Raw genomic sequence first — 6,197 nt, 5'->3', positions numbered from 1 at the left:
AATGGGCTGCAATCTCTTCTAATGGAGTTATTCCAGGCATCTTCTTTATCACATCAGAAAACACATGTCTATACTAGGCATAACATGCAATCAAGTACACCCAAGACTGTTTAGTAAGGTGGGATGAATCCAATACCAAATGTACCCGGTGTCTCCACCAAAAAGATGTGACATGAAGTTGGGGGTAATAAACTTCAGGCACCTCTTCACTTCCTACTGCTTTTGAACTGAGTGACAAAGATATTTATCATTGAGAAAGGGACGTTAAAAAGAAGCTTTTATGCCAAGATACCACACCATACTTTGCTCCCTTAGATGAGAATGAAGATGGTAACATCCCAAGTGATGTTGTACTCAAGCATAGGGAGAAGGAAAGGATCAGCAGAGGCCATAATCTCAACAAGCCGGTCTGCGCCAAAGAGAAGAGCGATACGTTGTTGAAAGAAGATCTTGCGGCTCAACAAGACATGAACTGATATATATCGAGGAGTTTGAAGGGACTAATTGGGTCAGATGGGTAGGTTCTGAGGAAACATTGCACCTAGGCCATAATCTCAGTAAGCTGGACTGCGCCAAAGAAGAAGAACGATACGTTGTTGAAAGAAGATCTTGCAGCTCAACATGACATGAACTGATATATATTGAGGAGTTTAAAGGCGCTGATTGGGTCAGATGGGTAGGTTCCGAGGAAACATTACACCTCCTTCATAGATACCTTTACAATTAGCTCAAAACACTCTACAAGCTGTTATTAGACACAAAGGCCTATAACTTTCAGTAGAGACATGATATCAAAGATTCAAACACATATAGAGATACGTCTTGAGATGGGCTTCGCGTTGATATACATTTCGTAAGAAACAAAGAAACGGCCAGAAAGTTATTGACGGTTTACTCGACGGGGGTAAAAATTGTCATGAAAATTGACTGTCAGACACAAAGACTCATAACTTTTCACAGTAGTATCTAATTCAAGGTCTAATCACATAGAAACATGCTCTTAAAGAGAGCTTCGTGCTGATATAAGTTTCATCAAAATCAAACTACCGAGCACAAAGTTATGAGCAAAACACTAACAGGGGGTCAAACTGTCATAAAAACTGTCCTTCACCCATGCTAATTTCGCCTGAGCAAGATGCTCCCTCAAGACTCCACCTTCATCAACGATCCACCACTCATAGATTTTGCCTAGAAGAGAGTAACTCCCTCGGTGTCTTGAGAAATGGATGTACCATGTGTATGCAATGAGCGGCCGAATAGAAAGAACTTAGAAGAGAGTAACTCCCTTGGTGGCTCGAGAAATGTGTGAAGATAGTGGGAGAGAGGGAAGGAGTCTCACTTGCAACTTTCTCACATGCACAAATGGGGGAATACACACAAAGGTGGAGGCTGAAAACAGTTTTCCTCTTCTTAGCTATGTAAGCCAAAAGAACTCTAGTACAAAGAAAATAGAAGAACCCTATATGTGGGTCTCAAACCAAACTCAACTAACTAAGGTGGCATACTAACTGAGCCACAAACTAGAGTAGATAAGGATAGCTGTCATCCAGCTATTATTCGTGGGCGGTGTACCAACCGCATCTCCAGCTAACAAGTCGGTGACATAAATGCACAACAGTCACCCTGGCATATCGCGAGTGGAGCTCGATATCTCAACAAAATGGATGGACCATGTGTGTGCAATGAGCGGCCGAATAGAAAGAACTTTTAAGGCTTTGAAAGAAAGAAAAGGAAAGAGAGACGCAAGAGAGGGAATACAAAGTGATCTTCATTGTCAATAGAGTGAGGCTCCACTTCAATGCAACTCAAAATACTACAAACACAAGGGAGAAGAAGAGGTTTCATACGTACAAGAGGGAGCAGAAGCTCCAAGACTACTCATAGAGAGAGAATGAATTAGAGAGAGATGGACTCAAGAGTTTATATAAGAGAATATCTACAAGAGGGAGAGAAGGCTCATGGAAGATGCTTGACGAGACTAGAGCTACAGCAACATGAGACCTAATGGTAGAAGAGATGTTGAACAAGGGAGAGGAGGGCTCCTTTCATAGAGGTTTTGTCATCCTCCTTCACCCATTTATAATTGCTGCCTGTAGATTCTTTTTCCCATCAATCACATAAGCCCGCATGTCACCATCCATGTCCTTTTTTGCTACTCTTACCATCTGTCCCATCAAAAGATGCTTAAGACTCTTAAAATATTGAGAAAGTCAAGAGTCTCCCCACATGGAGCCCATAGGGACCCTCTCTTTTCCATATGTCCACATCCTCCTTATTCCACATGGGAATTCTAGAAGGATTCCTCTTGATTTCACACTCCTCTACATGCCTTTCACACGCTTGGCATGTGGCCTCTCTTATATTATTGGAACACATGGACATGAGCCCACCTCTTTATATGACTCACTCTTCTTATTTTCTAAAAAACCCCATAATATCCCATACACAAATAACTCTCACTCCATACCAAGGTATTTATAATTCATACCTATGGTATTTGCAATGATCCATTCCACTCATCCTCTCAATCCCATACAATATCTTAGAAAATATAAATAAGTGAGAGCTGCTAGGCTATCACTTGATACTCAAACTCTTATCAATCATAGAAGAAAACAATACCAATGCCAAATAAAAAATATCAATTTTTGGCGTCACAATGGCTTAGCATATACAACACTCTCTCGAATCTCTTGCACATAAAATCTTTACTTGCTCAACAAATGAGAAAAGAAACACATCAAGGTTGACACTGGTATCCTCTATGAAATCAAACGTTTAAAGACAGAAGCAAGATGGGAATGCTTCCCAAGAGACTTTCTATCATACAAAAACACCCACACAATCATTGAATCTCTAAACGCAGTCTCACTAATTTCCCACTTGCAAGATGTAATGTGAGATGGAAGTCTCATGGTTGCATATATTTTATGCCTACAAAAAACAAGACATAAGCCAACATTTTGCATTAGCCGCTTTCAACCAGATATCCTACTACGATGGCTATGGCTAGCCGTCGCTATTACACAAACCAACGCAAAGCTTGGTCGTATATAGCACCTATGCACAGAATGGCATTGAGATGATAGATGAAACCTTTCAAAATGAAACACACAATGAACTACGTGTGTTGACAACGTATAGATCACCAAGAACAAACATCCACCAATTCATAGAAACTCTGAGAAGCACTTTATCAACGATAGCCAACAACAAACCAGCTGTTGTGCTTGGGGATATCAACATTGATTGGGAAAAAAAAACTAGGAAACAAACATGCTTGGCACCACACTTCAAGAAGCATCATACACTCAAGTAATCAACGAACCAACAATAATATACCAATCTACCCTCAACCATATTTGGACCAATATCACAGAGAAATCAATGCTATCAGGAACAAGGCATTGCTACTGGTTTAACCATTCAAGCACTTATATCCTTCTACCAAAATGAATGCCTCTTGGTAGGTCCAGTGATATTTTCACCTTGTTATTACAATAAAGATAATACTTATTCAGAATTGTATGTCTTTATATCTTTTGTATTTGATATTCATAAGTTCCACGAGTTACAAGCCAAAACTTCCACAGTAGATATTCTTGAAGGTATGTGTGTTCGTCTCTCGTACCTACATAAATTGATCAAGGTACTCATATATAGTTGTGTACTTGACTTCTGGGTAAAGAGCAGAAGCCTCCACATCCCAGGGCCCAGATCGAAGTTGTATAGGTCTCCCTTTATAAACATGTCATGGAGAACAGCTATATAAATATCGCCTAAAAATGGGGTTCCTAAAGCGATCAAGCATTTAAGAGTGAATATGCAAGCAAGCAAAATCATGGATAAGCAATCATGCATTCAACAAACTAGTAAACGTGTATGCCTACTGCGAATGGGGTTTTTCCATGCAATATATTCTGTTGGTTGGAGAAACTGTTTCTCCTTTCTCTATTGGTGCATTTCTACAATAAAATTATGTGAAATAAAAATGTGCTTACCTTCAATCTACTTTACCATATCTTCCTCCGGTACAAATTCTTTCTCAAGAGTCTTGCCAATCTTCTTTTCCCAAAGCTCCACCAGCTCATTCTGTGTAACAATGTTTGCAGGTGGCCTTATGTGTTGTGTCTTGTTGATAGTGTTTGGATCATCCACCGCCTTCAAAGTATAGGTACAAATGTCTTCCTCTTGCATAGAGATAACTGGACAAAGAATGGACCAAATTAGCAAAATCAAGCGAAAAGATATGCATCCTGGGAGGCATATATTTTCTATGTTTTGCGGCGTTTCAGTTTCAATCTCGGAGGCATACAAGTATGTTAGTTAGTGTAATGGTGGCCACTGGACACACAATCTCCAGTGCACACATTCATGGGATTCTCTTTTAACACACAATTCTCTTGTAAAACACAGTAATTAGCCTTGATAAGACTAGGTTTCACAAACTGCAGATTCAAGATCGATTTCCCTTTCAAGTCCTCTAGAGGACAAGTAGACAATAGTTGGTTTAGAGACAACTCACTTTTCACATCGCTGGTAACATAGATTAACACTTTGTCTTTGGGCGGAGATGTGCGACCTAGCTGGCTCAGATTGGTAAGAAAATAGCCTGCGAAACTGTTGCTGACAACGAATGTGTGAGGGATTTGAGCCTCTTCCACAGCACGCCGGATTTGCACTTGGTTGGTGAAGAGGGACTTAGCAGGTTCCAGTCTTTGCACGCGATCGCTATCGTGGCCGAATTTGGAGGGCAAAAACCTCTATTGAAGAGATGATCGCGCAGAAAACTGGACAATCGGATGAATCTGATATACAACTTGGGCGATGCCAATCCCATTTGTTAATTCTGGGCAAAATGTAAACCCAACTGGAAGAAATTCATCATGGTGGAGCCATTACCTTGATCGTCCCAGCTTCTTTGATGGCCGAGATGATCTTCATTTGCTCTGGAATCTCAGCGTCTCCAACAGCCGAAATCACAACATCCACTTGCTTGATCGCCGCCACAAGGCTGTCATGGTCCTGCAAAGAACCCTGTACAAGAAGTTCTGAGAGAATCAGACGAAATTAAGCAGCAGCATTGCAAGAGCCTCGATCCTGCAAATTGCGTGGTGTTCATCACCATCTCCACTAATTTGCCTAATTATCACCACAAGTTTACAGACAAATACAGCAAATGGTGCATGCACAATCCAACAAACCTCAAGAATTGTGATGCCTGAGGACTTGAAAGACTCAATCAAGGCAGCTTTGGAAGAGAGAGTGGGCTTGCGGACGAGGGCATAGGTGGGGTGGTCAAGGCCAGCCGAGGCTTGGGCAATGAATTTGCCAATGTAGCAGTGGCTCCGATCACAAGGATCTTGCTCTTGGCCATGGCTGAATTCTATAAGAAAAGGACAGCAGGGAAGCATAGTAAAGCTCAGCCTTTATAGGCACGTAACTTAAGCGTGAAAAACCACAATTGTTGAAGACTTGAAATTGTTGAAGAATTGTTCAAGTCTTCAAATTGTGAAAGACTTCAAATGTCGTGATGATGTTGATGTTGCCGTTGTTGATTCCTTGCATCCCATCATGCCTTGGATCATGTTGCTTCCTCACCAAAATTGTTAAAGACCACATGTTTAGACAAGTAGCATGACCCATCTACTACAAGTTAGTCGTCGGGTCTCACTTAAAATGTCTTAAATTTTAATTTAAAGATTTCATTTATAAATCTCAATATTTCAATGAATATTTCAAGGTGGATCTTAGTTAACAGTTTACATACACTCAACTCTCTCTCTCTCTCTCTCACAACCACTTGCTATAATCATCTATGTATATGTACACACATTTACATTTTCCTCACACAAATGTGCATATATGCTCAACTCTACGTATGCTTGTGTAAGTGTACATATATATGCCCCGAGGGGTCCACTATGTGAAAAAATCCTATATGATGTCAAACAATAGAGGAGAGATGGAAAAGATAGTAGAGATGCCTTGACACCCTACAGGCCCAAGAGCCTTATGAATGTAAAGAAAGGGAGAGTGCAAAAAGGAAAAGGGTTGGCCCTCCCTTCAAAAGGTGACTTGTATAAAAGGTCAAATGGTTGACTTTGGTCTTCATTGTTATATGCACAAGTTTGGAATACAAGCTCTCTCTTCTCTTCCAAGATTGTCTTTGGGTGTTCTCTTGTTTCCTTTCTAGT

General features: G+C 40.6%; 1 pseudogene across 1 annotated transcript; it reads right to left on the bottom strand.

Moving 5' to 3' along the window:
• Positions 1–3,631: 3,631 nt before the first annotated feature.
• On the bottom strand, positions 3,632–5,377 carry LOC147880664 (phenylcoumaran benzylic ether reductase IRL1-like; annotated as a pseudogene). Its single transcript, XR_015540596.1, has 5 exons — positions 5,205–5,377; positions 4,903–5,037; positions 4,526–4,763; positions 4,002–4,205; positions 3,632–3,794 (listed from the first exon to the last, which is right to left on the bottom strand). The product of XR_015540596.1 is annotated as a phenylcoumaran benzylic ether reductase IRL1-like (transcript).
• Between the last annotated feature and the right edge of the window lie 820 nt (positions 5,378–6,197).

The sequence above is a fragment of the Dipteris shenzhenensis genome, chromosome 32, assembly GCF_047967505.1.
Source record: "Dipteris shenzhenensis isolate YYH24624 ecotype China chromosome 32, Dip_SZ_1.0, whole genome shotgun sequence".
NCBI classification, from domain to species: Eukaryota; Viridiplantae; Streptophyta; class Polypodiopsida; order Gleicheniales; family Dipteridaceae; genus Dipteris; species Dipteris shenzhenensis.
This window is presented reverse-complemented; position numbering and strand designations above follow the sequence as displayed.